Source organism: Apodemus sylvaticus, chromosome 2 (assembly GCF_947179515.1).
Source record: "Apodemus sylvaticus chromosome 2, mApoSyl1.1, whole genome shotgun sequence".
NCBI lineage: Eukaryota > Metazoa > Chordata > Mammalia > Rodentia > Muridae > Apodemus > Apodemus sylvaticus.
In genome coordinates this window covers 99,769,713-99,792,142 of record NC_067473.1, presented here as the reverse complement: position 1 = coordinate 99,792,142, position 22,430 = coordinate 99,769,713, and the positions used below count along the sequence as shown (strand labels likewise).

Below are 22,430 nucleotides of genomic sequence, written 5' to 3'. Positions count from 1 at the left end.
TTAATAGATGAGTAGTATTCCATTGTGTAAATATACCACATTTTCTGTATCCATTCCTCCATTGACGGACATTTGGGACATCTTGCCAGCTTCTGGCTATTTTTTTATTTATTTTTTTATTTTCTATATTCTTTGTTTATATTCCAAATGATTTCCCCTTTCCCAGTTCCCCCCTCCCCATATGTCTCATAATCCTTCTTTTCTCCACCCATTCTCCAAACAACTACCTCCTTCTTCTCTGTCCTAGTACTTCCCTACAGTGCTAGATCAAGCCTTTTCAGGATCAGGACCCTCTCCTTAGTTCTTCATGGGAGTCATTTGTTAAGCTAATTGTGCCTTTGGTATTCAGAGCTTCAGGGCTAATTAATATCCACTTATCAGAGATTGCATTCCATGTGTATTCTTTTGTGATTGGGTTACCTCACTTAGGATGATATTCTCCAGATCCAGCCATTTGCCTAAAAATTTCAGGAATTCATTGTTTTTAATTGCTGAGTAGTATTCCATTGTGTAAATATACCACATTTTCTGTATCCATTCCTCCATCGAGTGATATCTGGTTTTTTCCCCCCCATCTTCTGGCTATTATAAATAAGGCTGCTATGATCATAATGGGGTATGTGTCCTTATTGCATGCCGGGGAATCCTTTGGGTATATGCCCAGGAGAGGTATAGCAGGGTCCTCTGGAAGTGTCATGTTCAGTTTTCTGAGGAACTGCTAGACTGATTTCCATAGTGGTTGTACCCTCTTGCAATCCCACCAGTAGTGGAGGAATATTCCTCTTTCTCCACATCCTCGCCAACACCTGCTGTCTCCTGAGTTTTTAGCCTTAGCCATTCTGACTGGTGTGAGGTGAAATCTCAGGGTTGTTTTGACTTGCATTTCCCTAATGACTAATGATGTTGAGCATTTCTTAAGGTGCTTCTCGGTCATCCGAATTTTATCAGGTGAAAATTCTTTGTTTAGATCTGTACCCAATTTTTTAATAGGGTTATTTAGTTCCCTGGGGTCTAACTGTTTGAGTTCTATGTATATATTGGATATTAGCCCTCCATCAGATGTAGGGTTGGTGAAGATCTTTTCGCAATTTGTTGGTTGCCATTTTGTTCTTTTGACAGTATCCTTTGCCTTACAGAAACTTTGTAATTTTATGAGGTCCCATTTATCAATTCTTGATCTTAGAGCATAAGCTATTGGTGTTCTGTTCAGGAACTTTTCCCCTGGGCCCATGTCCTCAAGTGTATTCCCCAGTTTCTTTTCTATTAGTTTCATTGTGCCTGGTTTTATGTGGAGGCCCTTGATCCACTTGGAGTTGAGCTTAGTACAAGGATATAAGAATGGATCAATTTGCATTCTTCTGCATGCTGACCTCCAGTTGAACCAGCACCATTTGTTGAAAAGGCTATCTTTTTTCCACTGGATGTTTTCTCCTCCTTTGTCGAAGATCAAGTGACCATAGGTATGTAGATTTATTTCTGGGTCTTCAATTCTATTCCATTGGTCCACTTGCCTGTCCCTGTGCCAATACCATGGAGTTTTTAATGCTATTGCTCTGTAGTATTGTTTGAAGTCTGGGATACTCATTCCCCCAGAATTTCCTTTACTGTTGAGAATAGTTTTAGCTATCCTGGGTTTTTTGTTATTCCAGATGAATTTGAGAATTGCTTTTTCTAATTCTGTGAAGAACTGAGTTGGGATTTTGATGGGTATTGCGTTGAATCTGTATATTGCTTTTGGCAAAATGGCCATTTTAACTATATTAATCTTGCCAATCCACTAGCATAAAAAATTTTTCCATTTTCTGAGGTCGTCTTCTATTTCCTTCTTCAGAAACCTGAAGTTCTTGTTGTATCTTTCACTTTGATTAGAGTCACTCCAAGTTACTTTATGTTGTTTGTTACTATTGTGAAGGGTGTCATTTCCCTAACTTCTTTCTCAGCCTGCTTATCCTTTGAGTATAGGAGGCAACGGATTTGCTTGAGTTGATTTTATAGTCAGCTACTTTGCTGATGTTATTTATCAGCTGTAGGAGTTCTCTGGTGGAGTTTTTTGGATCACTTAAGTATACTATAATATCATCTGCAAATAATGATAATTTGACTTCTTGCCTTCCAATTTGTATCACTTTGACCTCCATATGTTGTCTAATTGCTCTAGCTATAACTTCAAGTACTATATTGAAAAGATATGGAGAGAGAGGGCAGCCTTGTCTAGTCCCTGATTTTAGTGGGATTGCTTCAAGTTTCTCTCCATTAAGTTTGATGCTGGCCACCGGTTTGCTATATATTGCTTTAACTATGCTTAGGTATGGGCCTTGAATTCCTGTTCTTTCCAAGACTTTAAGCATGATAGGATGCTGAATTTTGTCAAATGCTTTTTCAGCATCCAATGAAATGACCATGTGGTTTTGTTCTTTGAGTTTGTTAATGTAGTGGATTGCATTGATGGATTTCCGTATATTGAACCAACCCTGCATTCCCGGGATAAAGCCTACTTGATCATGGTGGATGATCGTTTTGATGTGTTCTTGGATTCGGTTGGCAAGAATTTTATTGAGTATTTTTGCATCGATGTTCATAAGGGAAATTGGTCTGAAGTTCTCTTTCTTTGTTGGATCTTTGTGTGGCTTTGGTATCAGCGTAATTGTGGCTTCTGTTTCTATTTTGTGGAATAATTTGAAGAGTATTGGTATTAACTCTTCTTTGAAGGTCTGATAGAATTCTGCACTGAAACCATATGGTCCTGTGCTTTTTTTTGGTTGGAAGACTTTCTATGAATTCTTCAATTTCTTTAGGCATTATGGGACTGTTTAGATGATCTATTTGGTCCTGATTTAATTTTGGTATTTGGTATCTGTCGAGGAAATTGTCCATTTCCTCCAGGTTCTCCAGTTGTGTTGAGTACAGGCTCTTGTAGTAGGATCTGATGATTTTTTGGATTTTCTCAGTTTCTGTTGTTATATCTCCCTTTTCATTTCTAAGTTTGTTAATTTGGATACTTTCTCTGTGCCCTTTGGTCAGTCTGGCTAAGGGTTAATCTATCTTGTTGATTTTCTCAAAGAACCAGCTCCTGGTTTTGTTGATTCTTTGTATGGTTCTCTTTGTTTCTACTTGATTGATTTCAGCCCTGAGATTGATGATTTCCTGCCTTCTACTCCTCCTGGGTGAAATAGCTTCTTTTTGTTCCAGGGCTTTCAGGTGTTTCATTAAGCTGGTAATGTATGCTCTCTCCATTTTCTTTTTGGAGGCACTTAGGGCTATGAGTTTTCCTCTTAGCACTGCTTTCATTGTGTCCCATAGGTTTGGGTATGTTGTGTCTTCATTTTCATTGTTTTCTAAAAAGTCTTTAATTTCTTTCTTTATTTCTTCCTTGACCAAGGTATCATTGAGTAGAATATTGTTCAATTTCCACGTGTATGTGGGTTTTCTGTTGTTTTTGTTGCTATTGAAGACCACTTTTACTCCATAGTGATCTGATAGGAGGCATGGGATTTGTTCGATTTTCTTATATTTGTTGAGGTCTGTCTTGTGACCAATTATGTGGTGGATTTTGGAGAAGGTACCATGAGGTGCTGAGAAAAAGGTATATTCTTTTGCTTTAGGATAGAATGTTCTATATATATATCTGTTAAATCTAATTGGTCCAAAGCTTCATTTAATTTCACTATGTCCCTGTTTAGTTTCTGTTTTCCTGATCGGTCCATTGAGGAAAGTGCAGGGTTGAAGTCACCCACAATTATTGTGTTAGGTGCAATGTGTGCTTTGAGCTTTAATAAAGTTTCTTTTACGAATGAGGGTGCCCTTACATTTGGAGCATAGATGTTCAGGATTCAGAGTTCTTCTTGTTGTATTTTTCCTTTGACCAGCAAGAAGTGTCCCTCAGAGTCTCTTTTGATGACTTTGGGTTGAAAGTCAATTTTATCTGATATTAAAATGGCTACTCAAGCTTGTTTCCTGAGAATATTTGCTTGTAAAATTGTCTTCCAGCCTTTTACTCTAAGTTAGTGTTTGTCTTTGTCCCTTAGGTGTGTTTCCTGTAAGCAACAAAATATAGGGTCCTGTTTACGTATCCAGTCCGTTAGTCTATGTCTTTTTATTGGGGCATTGAGTCCATTGATGTTGAGAGATATTAAGGAATAGTGATTGTTACTTCCTGTCATTTTTGACGTTATTTTTTAAATTTGATTGGTTAACTTCTTTTGGGTTTGATGAAAGGTTACTATCTTGCTTTTTCCAGGGTGAAGTTTCCCTCCTTGTATTGGTGTTTTCCTCCTATTATCCTTTGTAGGGCTGGGTTTGTGGATAGATATTGGGTAAACTTGGTTTTGTCGTGGAATATCTTAGTTTCTCCATCTACGGTGATTGAGAGTTTTGCTGGATATAGTAGTTTTGGCTGGCATTTGTGTTCTCTTAGAGTCTGCATGAGATCAGCCCAGGATCTTCTAGCCTTCATATTCTCAGGTGAAAAGTCTGCCGTGATTCTGATAGGTCTTCCTTTATATGTTACTTGGCTTTTTTCTCTTACTGCCTTTAGTATTCTTTCTTTGTTTAGTACATTTGGTGTTTTGATTATTATGTGACGGGAAGTATTTCTGTTCTGGTCCAGTCTGTTTGGAGTTCTGTAGGCTTCTTGTATATTCATGGGCATCTCTCTCTTTAGGTTAGGGAAGTTTTCTTCCATTATTTTATTGAAGATATTTGCTGGCCCTTTAAGTTGTAAATCTTCACTCTCATCTATGCCTATAATCCTTAGGTTTGGTCTTCTCATTGTGTCCTGGATTTCCTGGATATTTTGGGTTACAAGCTTTTTGCATTTTGCATTTTCTTTAACTGTTGAGTCCATGGTTTCTATGGTATCTTCAGCATCTGAGATTCTTTCTTCTATCTCTTGTATTCTGTTGTTGATATTTGCATCTCTGTCCCCTGATTTCTTTCCAAGGCTTTCTATCTCCAAAGTTGTCTTCCTTTGAGTTTTCTTAGTTGTTTCTACTTCTGATTTTAGATCCTGGATTGTTTTGCTTAGCTCCTTCACTTGCTTGTTTGTGCTTTCCTGTAATTCTTTAAGAGATTTTTGTGTTTCCTCTTTCATGACTGCAGCCTGTTGACCAAAGTTCTCCTGTATTTCTTTAAGTGTTTTTTGTGTTTCCTCATTATTGGCTTTTGTATTCTCCTGGATTTCTTTCAATGATTTCTGTGTTTCCCTTGCAAGGGCTTCTAACTTTTGATCCATTTTCTCCTGAATTTCTTTAAGTATTTCCCTCATGTGTTCCTGTACCAGCATCATGACCAGTGATTTTAAATCCAAATCTTGTTTTACTGGTGTGATGGGGTATCCAGGACATCTTGGTAAAGGAGAATTGGGTTCAGATGTTGCCATATTGCCTTGATTTCTGTTAGTGACGTTCCTGCATCTGCCTTTTGCCATATATTTCTCACTGGTGTTAGTTGTTGTTGTCAATGCTGGACTCACCAGTGCAAGCTGCCCCTTCCCAGGTGGCCTCTGGTGCACAGCTTACCTCCTGCACTGCCTGGAGACAGTGTGTTGTTGTCCAGGCTGTTCAGACCCCGAAGCAGACACCTGAAGGCTCCAGCTGGGGCCCGCTGGATTCACTGGAGCACACCAACTTCTCTCTGCTGGCCGCCTGGAAGTCCCACTTGCCTCTTTCAGGACTTGGAGATGTGGTGTTGCCGCTCAGGCTGATCTGGATCCGGAAGCGTAGAGGTCCGAGGGCTACCGCCAGAGGCCTCAGGACTGAAGCCTAAGCTCTGTGCCACAGGGAACAAGCTGTGCTGTGAGCTCCCAGACTGCCTCTGGGCGCACACCAGGTCCCCCGCACTTCCTGGAGACCGAGTGCTCTGGCCCAGGCTGTTCAGATCCTAAAGCAGGTGCCTGAAGGCTCCTGCTGGGGCCTGCTGGATTCACCGGAGCACACCGACCTCTCCTGCTGGCTGCCCGGAAGCCCCACCTGCCTCTTTCAGGACCTGGAGATGTGGCACTGCTGCTCAGGCCGATCTGGATCCGGAAACGGAGAGGTCCGAGGGCTACTGCCAGAGGCCTCAGGACTGAAGCCTAAGCTGGAACAAGCTGTGCTGTGAGCTCCCAGACTGCCTCTGGGCGCACACCAGGTCCCCCGCACTTCCTGGAGACTGAGTGCTGTGGCCCAGGCTGTTCAGATCCCAAAGCAGGTGCCTGAAGGCTCCTGCTGGGGCCCGCTGGATTCACCTGAGTACACCAACCTCTCCTGCTGGCTGCTCAGAAGCCTCTCCTGTATTTCTTTAAGTGATTTTTGCGTTTTCTCCTTATTGGCTTCTATCTTTTGACCCGTATTCTCCTGAATTTCTTTTAATGATTTTTGTGTTTCCCTTGTAAGTACTTCTAACTTTTTATTAATTTTCTCCTGAATTTCATTAAGATATTTATTTATGTCCTTCATGTGTTCCTGTTACATCATGACAAGTGATTTTAAATCCAAATCTTGTTTTTTCTGGTGTGTTGGGGTATCCAGGACATGCTGATAATGGAGAATTGGGTTCAGATTCTGCCATATTGACTTGAATTCTGTTAGTAACATTCCTAAGTTTGCCTTTTGCCATCTATTTCTCACTGGTGTTAGTTGGTCTTCTTGTCAATGCCGGACTCACCAGTGCAAGCTGCCTCTTCCTAGCTGGCCTCTGGGTACACAGCTGGCCTCTTGCACTGCCTGGAGACAGGGCACTGTGGCCCAGGCTGTTTCTGATCCAGAGGTGGAGACTGGAAGGCTGCTGTCAGAAGCCTCAGGACTGGATCCTCAGGTCTGCAGGGATGCACTCACAGAGGCACTCTGCCTCTTCCCAGCTGGCCTCCAGGTGCACAGCTGGCCTCTTGAACTGCCTGGACACCAGGCACCCTGGCCCAGGTTGTTCCTAATCCAGAGGCGGAGACCAGAAGGCTTCTGCCAGAGGCCTCAGGACTGGATCCTCTGCTCTGCAGGGCCAGACTCACCAGTGCACGCTGCCTCCTCCCAGCTTCTGGCTATTATAAATAGTGTTTCTGTGAACATAGTGGAGCATGTGTCCTTATTACATGCTTGAGAATCCTCTGGGTATATGCCCAGGAGTGGTATAGCAGGGTCCTCCGGTAGTATTATGCCCAGTTTTCTGACAAACTCTACCTCACAGCAAAAGGCAAGAAAACAATTTTCCAAGCAAATGTTCCCAGGAAACAAGCTGGAGTAGTCTTTCTAATATGAAATAAAATCAACTTTCAACATAAAGTCATCAAAAAAGACACAGAAGGACACTTCATACTCATCAAAGGAAAAATCTACTAAGATGAACTCTCAATACTCTCAATTCTGAACATCTATGCTTCAAATGCAAGGGCACCCACATTCATAAAAGAAACTTTACTAAAGCTCAAAGTAAACATTGTACCCCACATATTAACAGTGGAAAACATCAGCATCCACTCTCATTAGTGGATAGATCATGGAAACAGAAACTAAACTGAGACACAGTAAAACTAACTGAAGTTATGAATCAAAAGGATTTAACACATATCTATCGGATATTTCATCCTAAAACAAAAGAATATACCTTCTTCTCGGTACCTCATGATACCTTTTCCAAAATCAACTATATAATTGGTCACAAAACAGGCCTCAACAAATCTAAGAAGACTGATCCGATCAGATCACCATTGACTAAGGCTGGTCTTCTATAGGAACAAAAACAACAGAAAGCCCACATACACATGGAAACTGAACAATGCTCTACCCAATGATAACTAGGTAAAGGAAGAAAAAAGATAAAGACTTTATGGAATTTAATGAATACAAAGGCACATCATACCCATACTTATGGGATGCAATGAATGCAGTGCTAAGAGGAATACTAATAGCTCTAAGAGCCTACACAAAGAAACTGGAGAGAGCATACATTAGTAGCTTAGCAGCACACCTGAAAGCTCTAGAACAAAAAGAAGTAAGTACACCCAAGAGGAGTAGATGGCATGAAATAATCAAATTCAGGGCTGAAATCAAGCAAAGAGAAACAAAAAGAATTATCCAATGTATCAACAAAACCAGGAGCTGTTTTTTTGAGAAAATCAACAATATAGATAAATGCCTAGCTAGAATAACCAGAGGGTCCAGAGAAAGTATCCAAATTATCAAAATCAGAAATGAAATTGGAGATGTAACAACAGAATCTGAGGAAATTAAAAAAATTATCAGATCCTACTATGTAGGCATTTACTCAGCAAAACTGTAAAATCTGGATAAAATGGACACTTTTTTAGACAAATACAAGGTACCAAAGTTAAATTGGTATCAGATAAACCATCTACACTTTCCTGTACCCCCTAAAGTAATAGAAACAGTCATTAAAATCTCCTAACCAAAAGAAGCCAAGGACCAGAGGGGTTTAGTACAGAATTCTATCATACATTCAGCGAAGCCTTAATACCAATATTCTTGAAATTTCCACAAAATATAAACAGAAGGATCTCTACCCAATTCATTCTATGAAGCCACAGTTATTATGATACCAAATCCATACAAATATTCAATAAAGAACAAGAACCTCAGACCAATTTCCCTCATTAATATCAATGCAAAAATACTTAATAAAATTCTTGTCAACCGAATCCAAGTTCACATCAAAACATTCATTCAGCACAGTCAAGGAGGCTTCCTCTCAGGGATGCAGCAAGGGTTCAATATATGAAAATCCATCAATGTAATTCACTATATACAGAAACTCAAAGAAAAAAAACCACATGATCATTTCATTAGATGCTGAAAAAGCATTTATTAAAATTCAACATTCCTTCATGTTAAAAGTCTTGGAAAGATCAGGAAATCAAGGCCCATACCTAAGCATGGTAAAAGCAATATACAACAAACTAGTAGCCAATATCAAACTAAATAGAGAGAAACTTGAAGCAATTCCACTATCATAAGGGTCTAGACAGTGCTGCCCACTCTTTCCCTACCTATTCAATATAGTTTTTGAAGTTCTATCTAGAGCAATTAGACAAAATTTGTGGTCAAAGGTATATAAATTGGAAATAAGTCAAACAACCATTATCTGCAGTTGATATGATAGTATACATAAATGACCCCAAAACTTCAACCACAGAACTATAGCTGATAAACAAGTTCAACAAAGCTGCTGTATATAACATTAATTCAAACAAATCCATGGTCTTTCTGTACTTAAAGAATAAACAGTTTGAGAAAGATATTAGGGAAACAATATCCTTCACAATAGTCATAAATAATATAAAATACCTTGGTTGCTCTAACTAAGCAAGTGAAAAAGATCTGCACGACAAGAACTTCAAGTCTTTGACTCTCCTGGCACTTTCAGGGAGCACGCATGCCACCATCTTGGCAACCAGACAGAACCAGGTAACAGTCATAGACCTAGGCAAACATTGCTCAGGCCTAAGCCTGCCAGGCTTTTGCCTAGACTCAGGGCCTGAGCAGCTAGGCTAGCCTTGTATGCACCAACTCGATTGGGGGAGTAGCTGCCTGGCAGTGATCAGCACTCTGCTGATTCCCACAGAAAAGGTCCCCGCAGCATACACCCTTAGCACTCCCTGAAGGAGCAAACAGGCACCACCTGGTTCACAGACACAATTTGGGGCAAGGCACACTAGGGCTTCAAGGGCACCCAAGAGGAGGGAAGCACATCAGCAATCTGTGACAGGGGTAATCCAGCCATCCAGTGTTGCAGAAATAACCCTACAGCCTCACAGGAGGCTCAAACATCAGTCAGAGACAAGACCAACTAACTTCAGATATAACAAGATGGCAAAGGGTAAACATAGGAATGCTACTAACAGAAATCTAGGCAATATGGCAGCGTCTGAACGAAACTCTCCAACATCAGCAAGTCCTGGATGCGCCAACACTCCTGAAAAACAAGATTTGGATTTAAAATCACTGGTCATGACACTGCTAGAAGAACACAAAAAGGACATAAATGAATCTCTTAAAGAAATACAGGGGAACATGAATAAGCTAGAAACATGTATAATGGAAACACAAAAATCACTTAAAGAAATTCAGGAGAATAAGGCTCAAAAGTTAGAAGCCAATAAAGAAGAAATGCAAAAAAGACTTAAAGAAATGCAGGAGAAAGTGAGTCAAATGGCAGAAGTCATGAAAGAGGAAACACAAAAATCTCTTTGAATTAAAGGAAAACACAAACAAACAAATGAAGGAACTGAGCAAATCCAGGATCTAAAAACAGAAGTAGAAACAACCAAGAAATCACAAATGGAGACAACTTTGGAGATAGAAAACCTTGGGAAGAAATCAGGGGCCATAGATGCAAATATCAACAACAGAATACAAGAGATAGAAGAAAGAATCTCAGATGCTGAAGATACCATAGAAACCATTGATTCAACAGTCAAAGGAGATGCAAAATGCACAAAGCTTGTATCCCAGAATATCCAGGAAATCCAGGACACAGTGAGAAGACCAAACCAAAGGATTATAGGTATAGATGAGAGTGAAGATTTACAACTGAAAGGGCCAGCAAATATCTTCAACAAAATTATGGAAGAAAACTTTCCTAACTTAAAGAGAGAGGTGCCCATGAATATACAAGAAGCCTACAGAACTCCAAACAGACTTGACCTGAGCAGGAATACCTCCCATCACATAATAATCAAAACCCTAAATGTACTAAACAAAGAAATAATATTAAAGGCAGTAAGAGAAAAAGGCCAAGTAACATATAAAGGATGACCTATCAGAATCACACCAGACTTCTCATCAGAGACCATGAAAGCTAGAAGATCCTGGGCAGATCTCATGCAGACTCTAAGAGAACACAAATGTCAGCTAAGACTACTATACCCAGCAAAACTCGCTATCACCATAGATGGAGAAACCGAGATATTCCATGAAAAAACCAAATTTACACAATATCTTTCCACAAACCCAGCTCTACAAAGAATAATAGGAGGAAAACTCCAATACAAAGAGGGAAACTAAACCCTGGAAAAAGCAAGATAGTAACCTTTTTTCATCAAACCAAAAAGAAGATAACCACTCAAATATAAAAATAACATCAAAAATGACAGGAAGTAATAATCACTATTCCTTAATATCTCTTAACATCAATGGACTCAATTCCCCAATAAAAAGACATAGACTAACAAACTGGATAAGAAACAGGACCCTACATTTTGCTGCTTACAGGAAACACACCTCAGTGTCAAAGACAAAAACTACCTTAGAGCAAAAGGCTGGAAGACAATTTTACAAGCCAATGGTCCAATTTTCTTTGATTTCCTTCTTAAGGGGAAGAGCTGATCCCAATGATCCACCTGCCAATCCAGCAGTCACCACAGAGGTCAGGGAAAGGCCGATTACAAAGGACCAAAATAATGCACTTTTCTCTCTTCTGAAATGTTCAGAAGACATAAAAAAATTCTGCAGTGATATGAAAAGTTAGTTGAGAAAACAAGGTACAGGGAGGCACAACATGTAGGGATTTATTATTTTTGACAAGTATTTAGTGAGGGTGCCATTAAACCAAATAAAATATCCTCTTGGGGTAAAAATATCAGAAGATGGAGACTGAGTAATAGTGCATCTTCCTTTTCCAGAGTCTGAATAACAAAAAGGAGATCTGGGAAATGGCCAACAGAGTTTAACCTCAGGAATAGTAGATGGCTTTAATGACTTTACTGTTGTAGAATTTAATGCAAAAAAAGAGGGGACAGCTCTGAAGGTTGACGGCCCAACATAGCACACAAAAAACATGAGGAGAGGTTTCACAATCCTGAAGCATTGACCAACAGCAGGTCTTCCCTTAAGAGGGAAGTCCAAGAAAATGGATGAGTAGCAGGAGAGACAGAGAGCTGGCTATTAAGCTCTCGTTCTGCATTTAAACTATTACAATAGATAGCAGATTGTACTTGAACAAAAGAGCGCCAGATATAAATCTTGCTACTAGGCAGACTTATTTTCCTACTCATATACATGGCTTCTTTTACAGAAGTCCAGCGGCTATCCCAAGAGTCCCATACAACCAAAGTAAATCCTGTGGTTGTCTTAAAGGACTTATCTCGATTATAACGGTGCTGGTTGATAAAATCTTCTTTGTTCAAAGGAATGGGAAAATGTATGTTGCAGCGACCCCAGGGGCACCCTACATTCTCTTCTATCCAGTTGGTAGAAGAGGACAAATCACAATGGTCATAAAGAAAAAAAAGCACAGGTCACATTCTACCTAGTCTACACTTGAAATCAGTAAAATTTAAATATATGGCCTTTTGACTCCCTGAAGGGGGCAATCAGCAGTAGCCAATATCTCCCCTTTAGTCTGTTTACAATGTGTCCAATTTTCAGCTAAATAAAATAGCCATGCAAGAGGGATGTAGAGTCTGCTGATGTCTGTAGTGTCAGCATTAGTAGGAAGCATCCAAGAGTGTTGATGACCGCAGCCACTTTCAATGATTATAATCACCATCATTCTTTGTCCCAGCATCAGCATACTCCGGCAGCTTGTATGCTCCTTCAGCATCCTGCAGAAAAAAACACAAACATGCCCTCTTCCCCACACCAAGGGAGGTCCTTAGCATTGAAATTAAAATTTTTTTGTGATGTACAGAGATATGATTCTCCCCTCTTCTATATATAAAAACATTGTTTTAAAGTTCTATGGGCCTGTTCCACAATATCTTGTTCTTGAAGAGTATAAGGAATCTCAATAATAATATTATTACTAATTATTACCAACATTAAATTGTTAACAAAACATCTCAATGACTGACTGTAATAGTTATAATATTTGTCTTAAACTTATTTGAACCATCTATTATAGAAAACCAACATAGTTTTATTTTTAGTTGCTTCCCCTGTTATAGCAGTTGTAATTAGAAAGCTTGAAAAGCTGTTAATAGTCATATGTATATTTTTAATTTTGTTAAAATCAGAAATATGAGTTACATCTATTTGTCTTGATTGAAAAAATCTAGATTAGTTATGAATCCTTAAAGATTAACACTATTATGTGGTACATGAAGAAACTGAGGACACTGAAGGCAAGTCTTTATAATTTGACATATTTTTTCTAGAAATATCAAATTATTGTCTTAAGCTATTATTATTCTGATGATGTAAAGAATGAGAATATTTAGCTAATTGTTCTTGTGTAAGGTCTATAATATGCCTGATATGTAAATCTGCTCTGGCATTGTCTTCATTAAGAAGTCTGGACAATCTAGTATGAGCTTTTACACGTCCTAAAAGCAAGAAACTGTATAAGCTTCTTAAATTAAGCTGTATTTGTATAAAATTTGAGAATTAGTAATATTTATAAAAAAATAATTTTAAGCAATTGTAAGCCATAAGCTATCTATTTTAATTATCAGTCTACAAATTAAAAGCTTGATTATTTAACATTTTAAAAACATTGTCTATAGCACATAATTTAGCTATTTGTGAAGCAGGAGAAAAAATTAAGAAAACAAACATGTGATCTAATTATCTATGCTTATCTTCCATTAGATGAGCTATTTATAAATAAATCAAATGTATTTTTTATTGGCTGCATGCATACATTTACCAAAGTATGTAGAGAGGCAAATTCTAAAAACTTGTCTTTGGAATAATGATAATCAAATTTGCCTAAAAAGTTTGCTATGCAGTAGACCAAATATTAGTATTTTGCAACAACCAATATAATTGCTTTTGGAATAAATATTTCATCAAGTTTTTTTATAAAATATTTTTATGATTCTGTCTTATAATTTTGTAATAACATAGCCAGAGATTCATAATAGGTTGTTCAAACTTTACTTGGAGATGAAGAAATATGAATTTACATTATAATGGTCCCTTTTTCCAAAGAACTGCTGTGAAACAGCCAACATTGACTTTTTTGTAAAGTTATTTATCCCTCATCAGTTAATTGTCCAGGGGATTGGGATTTGTATTCCCCTTGAGACTACTAAACAGACATTTAAGTTCTCCTGTGGCAAGCTTAAGGTGAGATCTTAACAAATTAACATTTTCTAAAAACTTTTGAAAATCATTTAAATCAAATAAACTATCTTTTCTTATTTGAGTTTTCTGTACCACAATTTGTTTAGGATATAACTGGTCCACTTGCCTGATAGTTTTTTAATTATAAATATGGATAAGTTAAAATCCTAAGCTGTGATTGAATTATAAACTGAAACTAATGGAACATAGGCAGTTTAACTATATTTTAAAATTTCTTTTGTAATATTAGATCATGCCCATAATTTTGAACAACAAAATTCAGTTTTAAACAATCTATTTTCTTAAAATTAATATCAAGAGCATTACTTTCACATACAAAGTTTGACTGCCAGTTCTTACTTATGAGTGTATGACAGTGTAGCTTTTAATGCATCAGTAAAGAGACATTGTTTTAAATTCTATCTTTTATAAGTCTAGTTTCTAGGATAAGAATTACATAAATATTATCTCAATTTAGAAATATCTTTAGAGACCTGTTTTTCTGGGTTGGCTCATGTCACCTGTTCTTTAGAATGACTCCAACCCTGAGTTACCAATTTTAAGCTAATTTTCTGTTACCAATGTTATAAAATTTTAATCATATACAATAACTTATAATTCAATACTCTATAACTGAGACATGCAGAACATATTTACGTCCCCAAAACCAGTCAGAAACAAAAGTGAAATGCCTCTATCTCTATATATACATATACATGTATATATATATATATATGTATATATATATATATAAGTATATATATTTAGTTATTTAAACCAGACAATAGTTTCTTACATTTTTTTACTGTAATTTTAAAAGAAAAGCACCTTGTCAATTGTTGAACCCAATCAACACAATCACAGAGGTTTCTCTAGGAAAAAACAACCAAAGATGTTAAAAAGTGTGTGGCCCCTGGTTCTGGAAAGACTCAGTGAAACAGTATTAGGCAAAACCAGAACGGGGAAGTGGGAAGGGGTGGGTGGGAGGACAGGGGAAGAGAAGGGGGCTTACGGGACTTTCGGGGAGTGGGGGGGCTAGAAAAGGGGAAATCATTTGAAATGTAAATAAATTATATATATATATATATGAGCGGCTTGTGTAAATAACCAGCCCCTAGCCAGACTTCCTCAGCTGCATTTGTTTCCCAGCCACAGTGCAGGGTAACTTGCACAGTTTTTGCTGTGCAAATTGAGACTGCCTTTTAACAAGCCAAACTAAATCAACGAACGGGTAGACAGCCAGAAGATAAAGTTTTAATCATTTTTTTAGCATAGAACACAGATAACAATCATTTAAACAACAAACATGAATTGACAGACATATGGTGCACCAAGGACAGACAATAGACAAAGAGGGAAGAGAACTTGATGTCCCAAAGAGATCCAGACATCCTAACCAGAACTAAGGATATCTCCAGTAGGATCTAGAGAGGAAGCAGGATGTCTCCCACTTTCCTCTTGTACCCAGGAGACACCTGAAATAGCTTATAATTATTTTCCTTCCTTTGATACAATGTCCCAGACATGGAACAACTGCTTTTCTGAAACCTACTTTCTGTCTGTCTGCCTGCCTGTCTGTCTGTCTGCCTGCCTGCCTGCCTGTCTGTCTGTCTGTCTGTCTGTCTATCTGTCGGTCTGTGTGTGTGTGTGTGTGTGTGTGTCCCTCCCTCCCTCTTTCCCTCCTCTCTCTCTCTCCCTCTCTCCCTCCCCCCTCTCTTGTTCAAGACCTCTTTATCTACTACTTTTTCTGGGAATTCTTCCAGATAAGGGAGAGAATGCACAATGGCAGCTACTGATAGTTGCTCCCCAGTGCCCTGCTTTTCTAACCTCTCTAATTCTTCCTCAACATTATAACTTTTTTATTTTTATATTTACCATTCCTACTTCTAAGAGCCATGCACAGGATAAATATACTTGAGCTAAGAATTTTTCTAGCATCTTTTAAAATTTTTTCTTGTTTGGAGACTGTGATAACACATTTTGTTCTATACTATATTGTACTATACAATACTGTACAATACTATACTACTATACTAATTGTAAATATTTTTGTGGCATCTAGTTTGTTTTTCTGGCTTATAATAATTAACAGTGTTTGATATTTGTTGAGGGAAACACTTTGTCATTCAATCAAAACAATATGTTAACTGATCTCAAACAAGTATTAATTAAAAATTAGTTGAAGACATATTTTGTTATTGTTACTCATTTTTGAGACAAAGTATCATGGCCTGTTAAACTGGGAAGTGGATTTTGATGTCACAAAATTCCACCTACCTCTTTCTAAGTACTGTAATCAATGGTATGGGCCATCACACCCAGCCTTGGTGACCATTGTGAAACAAAGAGATAGAAGATATTCACAAATAGTTGTTTGAGAACTCCAAATATCTTATATTAATTTGCATGTGAATACGTTCTTCCTAGCTTGCCTCTTGTGCCAAACTCTATAGTATGAGAACAGGTGTATCAGCTGTATCTGAGGAAAATCACTGCCTTGCATTTTTTTTTGCTAAGTATGTTGTTTCTTCACTGTGATAAGGCATTGTTACAAAAAGAGGATCATTTATTTTATCTCACAGTTTCAGTCCATGTTAGTCTTGCTTCACTGCTGTGGGTTAAAGGCAAGGCTGAATATCATGGAGAAAGTGGATGGCCAGAGACTGAATGATATTCAGCTCATCACTGAGGAAACCAGACAAAGAGAAGGAGCCAAAGACAATCCATATTTGTTCCTTCCTTCCTTTGTTCCTTCTTTCATTTGTTCCTTTGTTCCATCATTTATTCCTTCATTTCTTCATTTGTTCCTTCCTTCCTTCCTCCCTCCCTTCACCTTCTTCAATCCTCCCCCTAATTCAACCATAGGGGCCACTGACTGTAGTCCAATGGTTGAGTGTAAGTATTTGCATCTGTCTCAGTCAGCTGCTGGTAAGGCCTCTCAGAAGACAGTCGTGCTATGAACCTATCTGCAACCAACTCACAGAATATAAGAGGTTAAAAATGAAGGAAGGACTAGTGAGGATGCTTAAATGTCACTTAGAAAGGGAACAAAATGATCATGCAATGCAGAAAGAGGGACGAATCTGGGTGAAAGAGAGGATGAGGATGGGGGAAAGAAGGGCAGAATCAGGAACTGGGGCTACAGGAGAGAAGCCAGAGAGTCAGGAGAATCAACGGAAATATAAAGCTGTTCAAGGTGAGGTGTAGGGTAACTTTTAGAAAGTCCTGGAGACCTAGCATAACAGAGACTCCCAGGACTCTTTATGGGGGTTCTTAGCCAAAATTATCAATAGTAGGGAGATGGACCCTGAAGAGACCACCTAGAGAAGTTAGACAGGGACCAGTGGAGGGATTGAGATATCCAATCACCTTCAAAAGTTTTTGACCTAGAATTGTTCCTGTCTACAGAAATGCAGGAACAAAAATGGAGCAGAATGAAGTCATGACTAACCAATGACAAACCTTACTTGTGATCCATCCCACAGGTAGGTGTGAAACCTTGTCACTATTACTGATCCTATATTATGCTTGCAGACAAGAGTGTAGCATTGCTGCCCTCTGGGAGGTTCTATTAGCTGCTGACTGAGGTAGATGCAGATACAACTAAGCATTGGACTGAGATTGAGCAGTCCTATAGAAGAGTTAGGTGAAGGATTGGAATAAATAAATGGAATGGTGTCGTGGTTTTAATATGCTTAACAACAGGAATGGTATTATTATGAGGTGTGGCCTTGTTGGAAGATGTGTGTCACTGTGAGGTTGAGCTTTGTTTGAGACCCTCCTCCTAACTGCCTGGAAACAGTCTTCTCCTGTTTGCCTTTGGAGCAAGGTGTAATACTCTAAGCCAGTCCAGTGCTATGCTTCCTGCCTTGATGATCATGGACTGAGCATCTAAATCTGTAAACTATTCCCTATGAAATGTTGTTCTTTATAAGCATTGACGTGATCATGGTGTCTCTTAACCGCAATGGAAACCTTAACTAAGATAGATGGCAACACCATAGGAAGGCCAACAGTGTCAACTAACCTGGATACCTGGGAATTCACAAATCCTAAAACACCAACCAAAGAGAATACAGTCTGGTCCAAGGCTTCCAACATGTATGTAGCAGAAGACTGAGTTGTTTGGCCTCAGTAGGAGAGGGTATACCTAATCTTGCAGAGACTTTTACTCCAGAAATGTAGAATGCTGGGGAGGGAGTACCCTTTCAAAGGTGAAGGAGAGGGAGAATTGGGGAAGAACACTTCCTGGTGGGACTGGGAAGGGGGATAACATTTAAGATGTAAATAAATGAAATAATTAACTAATAAAATATCTAAATAAAGTCAAACATAAGAAGACTATAATTAAATTAAACCATAAATCAAATGGACTTAGCAGAAATTCAAGAATGTCTAGTAAGTATACCCTTTCTTCTCAGTAGCTCTTGGAATTTTCCTCAAATTCTACCATGTATTAGGACATGAAGCAGGTCTCAACAATGATAGGAAAAGTAAATTAATATTGTGAATTCTGTAATACCATAATGTAATAAAGGTGGATATCAATAACTATAGAATGCATATGAAGCACACAGTGTCACAGAAAATAGTCATCATTATAGTGAATAGTAGTTTGTTTAAGGTGTAAATTAAGAAGGGAATTTTACAGTTCCTAAAATTGAGTGAAAATAAAATACAAAACTTCTAAAATCAGCCAGATCTCCCACACCTTTTCCCACAGGTTAATGCCAGGAATTTCCCTGACCTGATTGGGTTACAACCCTACTCAGCAAAACAGACCTAGCCCTGGTCTTACATCCATTGTGACAAATTTGGTTGGTCACCCATGCCTGTGCAGCAAGCAAAGTGTAGGCTTCTGCCAGGACCATTCTTGCTTGCATATCCAGAAATTGAGCACTCCCACGTAACCTTCAACATCTTTTCTGAGCCATATCTAATCTGCCATTCAAGACTTGGACCGGGAACACCATTGCATGCCTATGAATGCTATATTTACCTGACTTATTTCCTCCCAAGTCATCTCAAGCCTTTAGACGTCAATAATGCCACACTCACTTCTGCCTCAACCTGTTTTGTGAATGTTAACTTAGTACTAACAAATATCCACATGCTCAGATCTCATTGCAAGATTACCAGCACTTTTAAAGATCAATCAGGCATCTTTTCTCTAAAACCTACAAGTACTGTAGGGTTGTTCGTCAATGAGAATTACCTAGACGTATCAAAGGACAGAGAATGTAAAAGAACCACCATAAACTTTATAAGTGAATTCAAGAAGTTTAAAAAAGACATCAAGAAACAGCTATATGAATTTATGGAGAAAGATAAAGGAGAATAAACTCTCAAGTGATACTCAAAAAATAAAATATAAGGCTGAAGTAGTGGATAAAGACAATTTAAATTTAGGACTTGAGGAAGAAATTCAATAAGATTATAGAAACACTTTATTGCATGCCGGGGAATCCTTTGGATACATGCCCAGGAGAGGTATAGCAGGGTCCTCTGGAAGTCTCATGTCCAGTTTTCTGAGGAACCTCCGGACTGATTTCCACAGTGGTTGTACCATCTTACAGTCCCACCAGCAGTGGAGGAGTGTTCCTCTTTCTCCACATTCTCGCCAACACCTGCTGTCTCCTGAGTTTTTGACCTTAGCCATTCTGACTGACTTGAGAAGACTAACTTAGAAATACAAATTTTTGTATTTCTAGTATTGAAAAATCCAGTATCTTAACTATAAACAAAAGAAATCCTTGCAAGTATGAATCAGCTCATAGCATATCAACTTTTCTACCTTGTATGCCCACTGGCCACACTGGGCTGCTTCTCAGGTATGTGATTTTCATTGCTATTACATCTCCTGTTTCATCGCTGGCACTGTTATCAGTTTGCTGGTAGGAGCCCTCTTCTTCCCTTAGCCTACAGAATCCAAGTCTAGGTGCAGTCTCAGAGTCAGGGATTTCTTATGGAACTTTTGGAAAAAAAGGAACACTTATATAATGGATATCTTTTTTATATATGATCTCATCAATTATTTTTTTCTATTCTCTGGCCTTTTAAAAAATCATTAAATATTTTCTTTATTTAAATTCTAAATGTTATCCTCTTTCCAGATTTCTGCTCCAAACCCCGTTATCCCATTTCCCTTCCCCCTGCTTCTTTGAGGGTTTTCCTTCCACCTACCCACTCACCCACCTACCCACCAACTTCTGCCTCCCTGCCCTTGCATTCCCCTACACTGGGGCATCAAGCCGTCACAGGACCAAGGGCCTTTCCTGCCATTGATGTCCAACAATTCATCCTTTGCTACATATATATCTGGAGCCATGGGTCACTCATTGTGTACTCTTTGGTGCTTTCATCCCTGGGAGTTCTGATTGATGTTATTGTTCTTCCTATGGACCTACAAACTCCTTCAGCTCCTTCAGTTCTCTATTGGTGACCCTATGCTTGGTCCAACGGTTGGCTGAGAGCATACACCTCTGAGTTTTTCAGGCTCTCTCACAGCCTCTTAAGATAGGCTCCTGCCAACATGTTCTTCTTGACATCAATGATAGTGTCTGGGTTTGGCAACTGTATATGAGATAGATCCCCAGGTGTAGTAGTCTCAGGATGATCTTTCCTTCAGTGTCTGCTTCATGCTTTGTCTCTGTATCTCCTCCATGGTTAGTTTTTTTCTCCCTTGTAAGAAGGATCAAAATATCCACCCTTTGCTCTTCCTTCTTATTGAGCATCATGTGGTGTGTGAATTTTATCTTGGATATTCTGAACTTTCCATGTTTGTTCTTTTGTGAATGGGTTCTCTCACTATGGATGATATTTTCTAGTTTCATCCATTTGCCTAAGAATTTCATGAACTCATTTTTTAAATAGTTGAGTAGCATTCCATTGTGTAAATGTACCACATTTTCTGTATACATTCCTCTGTTGAAGGACATCTGGGTTCTTTCCAACTTCTTGCTGTTATAATTAAGGCTGCTATGAACATAGTGGAACATATGTCCTTGTTATATGTTGGAACATCTGTTGGGTTTTTATTTGTTTTCTGACTGTAGAGACTGAGATATTAGATACTCCCCACCCTGAATATGACCCCGTGGGACAGATCTTCTGTTTTCAGAGTATCTTGTTGGCTCAGCATTTGTTTTTGGACTACTGTAAAGGGGTGACTGCTTATCTACAATGATCTCTGTTCCCTGCTTATGTCTGTTTTGATCTGAGCTCCTGAGGACATTTATAGATTTTTCTTGAATGCTACTTAATGGTGTAAATCCCCCTTTTAAAAAAGAAAAAGCCATATCCTTTCAGTATTGTATAAAATCAAATAATTTCTCTTTATGCTAAGGATCACAATATGATCCTTCACAAAAAAGTTTCTTCAAAACTTAGATATTGTTGAGATTTCAATGTATTCATAAAATTCTCATAATCTTTACAACAGAACATCTAGAGAGTATTTCTTTTTGTATTACTGTATTTAAAATTTGCTTATTTTTATGTTTTTATGAGATTTGGAGATAGAGAGAGGGAAGAGAGAGATAAAGATGGTTAAAGAATGTAAACTTGGGATAGATCATGCATATCTTTCTAGGTCTGAGTGACCTCACTCAGGAAGACATTCTCTATTTCCACACATTTGCCAGCAAATTTCATCATATCTTTGTTTTTAATAGCTGAACAGTATTCTAATTTGTAGATGTACCACATTATTTTTATACATTCTTCAGCTATGGGACATCTTGGTTGTTTCCAGTTTCTGGCTATTAAAGCTGCTGTGGACATAGAAGAGTATGTGTCCTTATGGTATGGTGGAGCATCTTTTGGGGATATTCTCAGGAGTGGTATAACTGGGTCGTGGGTAGAGCTATTCTCCATTTTCTAAGAAACTACCAAATTGATTTTCAATGTGGTTTTACAAGTTTGCATTCCCACCAACAACGGAGGAGTGTTCTCCCTTCTCCATATCCTTGCTAGCATGTGCTGTTCGTTTTTGCTTAAGTCTTTTTTTTTTAAATTTACTTTTTGTTCTTCTCTTTCATATTGGTTGTTTTTTAAATTTTATTTGATATATTTTTATTTACATTTCAAATGATTTCCCCTTTTCTGGTTCCCCACTCCCCAAAAGTCACATAAGCCCCCTTCCCTCCCTCTGTTCTCCTACCCATCCCTTTCCACTTCCCTGTTCTGGTTTTGTCTTATACTGCTACACAGGGTCTTTCCCGAACTAGGGGCCACTCCTCCATTCTTCTTGTACCTCATTTGAAGTGTGGATTATGTTTTGCATATTCTAGTTTTCCAAGCTAATATCCACTTATTAGTGAGTGCATACCATGACTGGTCTTTTGAGAGTGGGTTACCTCACTTAGTATGATTTTCACCAGCTTCATCCATTTGCCTAAGAATTTCATGAATTCATTGTTTCTAATGGCTGAATAGTAC

General features: G+C 38.4%; 1 pseudogene; it reads right to left on the bottom strand.

Moving 5' to 3' along the window:
* LOC127677133 (ornithine decarboxylase-like) overlaps positions 1 to 22,430 on the bottom strand; it is a 137,991-nt pseudogene that overhangs the window by 60,651 nt on the left and 54,910 nt on the right.